Source organism: Adiantum capillus-veneris, chromosome 19, assembly GCF_014529385.1.
Source record: "Adiantum capillus-veneris isolate H3 chromosome 19, ASM1452938v2, whole genome shotgun sequence".
Taxonomy (NCBI): domain Eukaryota; kingdom Viridiplantae; phylum Streptophyta; class Polypodiopsida; order Polypodiales; family Pteridaceae; genus Adiantum; species Adiantum capillus-veneris.
The window spans coordinates 60638896-60641718 of NC_140949.1; positions in this window are offsets into that span (position 1 = coordinate 60638896).

Sequence of the window (2823 nt, forward strand, 5' to 3'; positions counted from 1 at the left end):
GATCTACGGCCCACAATCCCCCGGTCGTAGATCCCACCTTCCCATGCCCGTGCCACTTAATCCTAAGGGGGGTCGCCAATGAAATCACGGGTCCAAAAATGAGCTCTACTTTTCGCCCAATGGATTCATGCCAGCGTGGTCAGCACATGGCTGTCGCCGCCCTAGCAAGCCTTTATGTTGCCTCCTCATCTTGTTAGAAGCAGACATACACTAATTATCTGCATTCCGCTATGGAATTCCTCCAGAATATGACCGCTATATTACCGGTGCCTCTTCTAGTACTTGCCTTCACTTCCATCTTCTCTCTCAAACTTAGAAATTCAGCAGCCCGTGATGGGCGTTTCCCTCCAGGCCCTCCTGGTTCATGGCCCCTCAACGGTCACTTGCCCTTGCTTGGCACTGGCTGTCCGCATCACATCCTCGCCCATCACGGAAGAAAAATTGGTGAAATATGTGAAAAAATAGTTCAAAAATCCTACAAACTTTAAATTTATTCTAGTATTTCCGGGTTGCTTCTTTGTGGGGAAGAAGCTCAGTTGACGGTTGCTTAATAAAGAGACTTTCTTGAATATTTGACTAGAATTAAGTTATAGAATGCAAGAAAAGTCATGCCATGTGAGGGTGTGAAATGAAATGTGAAATTAAAAAAACTCATTGTGTGTGTGTGTGTGTGTGTGTGTGTGTGTGTGTGTGTGTGTTTTGTGTGTATCCTTAGAATTTACTAGAAATATGCAAGGTGAAGCTTCACTTTAACGTTCTAAAACAATAGAATGCAAGAAAAATCAAGATATGTCAGGATGTGAAATGAAAATGAAATAAAAAGATTCATTTACTATTGTAAAATTGAAATAACATTTAAGATAAATCTCAATCATCATTGCAAACATTGAAAGTATGCATAACCCAACTTTCCTCTAAGGCTTCTTTTAGAAAGCCAAAAATGAAGGCACCTTTGGGAAATAGCATTTGAAAGGAGATGCTTTCTTTCTCTTCAATTTCTAAAGGCACACATGTCAAGCAAACAAATTTGAACTACCTTCACCCATATGGATACTAAAACCTTTAGGACCTTCACCGATATGGATACTAAGGCCTTTAGTAGGCCAAAAAGCTTGTTAATTAATGCCAAATGACAAGCTAATGATAATTTTTAATTATTTTTTATAGGGCCATGTGAGAGAGTGTTAACATTTGTGTACGTTTGGGAAATAGCATTTGAAAAGAAAATACTTTCTTTCTCTTCAATTTTTAAAAGGACACGTGTCAAGCAAACAAATTTAAACTACTTTCACCCATATGGATACTAAGACCTTTAGCATACCAAAAATCTTGTTGATTAGTGCCACATGACAAGCTAATGATAACTTTAAATTATCTTTTATAGGGCCTTGTGAGAGGGTGTTGACATTTGTGTTCCTTTGTTTTTAAAGAGGGACATTGAGTTTTGCGTCAAATATTATTTTTTATACCTTTGGAATATATCGTAATGTAAATGTAAATAGTTTACTAGAGGGGCATTGAGTTTTGTGTCAAATATTATTTTTTATACCTTTGGAATATATTGTAATATAAATGTGAATAGTTTAGTGTTACACGTTTTTTTGAAAAAACATAATATTGTATTGTAACACTACATGTTTAAAAACAAGTGAAAGGGTCACGACGGCTTTCAAAAACAATAAGAAAGTGATAAAATTGTTATGTTGAATTAAACTGGTATCAATGCTTGGGAAAGGATTGTCTCAACTTAGTCTTGAGTCGATTGAAAATCGAGACTAGCTAGCTGTAAACCATGGTAAACCAAAGAAAAATCGATGAAATATACGTCTAAAAATTTTGCAAATCTCAAAAATTTTGTTAGTATTTTGGATTTTCTTCTTTATGAGGAGAAAACTCGACGAGCAACCGTTTAATAAAAAAAACTTTCTCAAACGTTAACACTGATTCGAATCAAGCTATAGAATGCAAGAAATGTAAAGTTGTGAAATGAAAGGTGAAATAAAAAAAACTAATTAATATATGTATGTGTAAAATTTATTACAATTATACAAGGTGAAGCTTCACTTTAGCATTTTAAAACAATAGAATGCAAAACAAAACATGTGTGTGTGTGTGTAATTTACTAAAATTATGCAAGGTGAAGCTTCACTTTAGTATTCTAAAAGAATAGAATGCAAGAAAAGTAAAGACAAGTGAGGATGTGAAATGAAAGGTAAGTCTCCATCATGAACGCAAAACAATGAAAGTTTCCCTAACCCAACACAACACTAAAGGTTTCTTTTAGAAAGTCACTTTGAAAAGCAGCAACACACAATTTGCATGTGAGCATTGGGCAATGAGAGAGAGAGAGAGAGAGAGAGAGCACTTTATTTTGCCCCTTTTCATTTTATTTTATTCTAAAATGCTAATGTAAAGTGCGCACCTTTTATCTTAATATTGTTCAAGTGGACTCTTCTTAATATATAAACCATTTGGGAGTATGTGCTACCCATTTTGGAAAAAAAAATACGAATGGAATCTTGTGTGGATGTCTCAAGGAACAGACATTGATGCACAGACATGGGGGGCAAGGTCATCGACGCACGTGTCATAGGCCTGAGTAGCAAGGCTGCAGCATCACCCTTAGCAAGAGGCGGCAGTGCTTGAGATGGAGAAGGGGCTAGGAGGGGGTTGAATGTTTTTTTTTAAATTACAGGTTTTGAGTTTGAAGCACCGACAGTGCCTTGCTCAGGTGATTAGCTCATCAAATGCGAGTTGAATCTGTCCGAGTTCAAATCCTCGAGAGGGTCTTGAGTTTTGCTACTTCGTGTGCGCCTGAGAAAG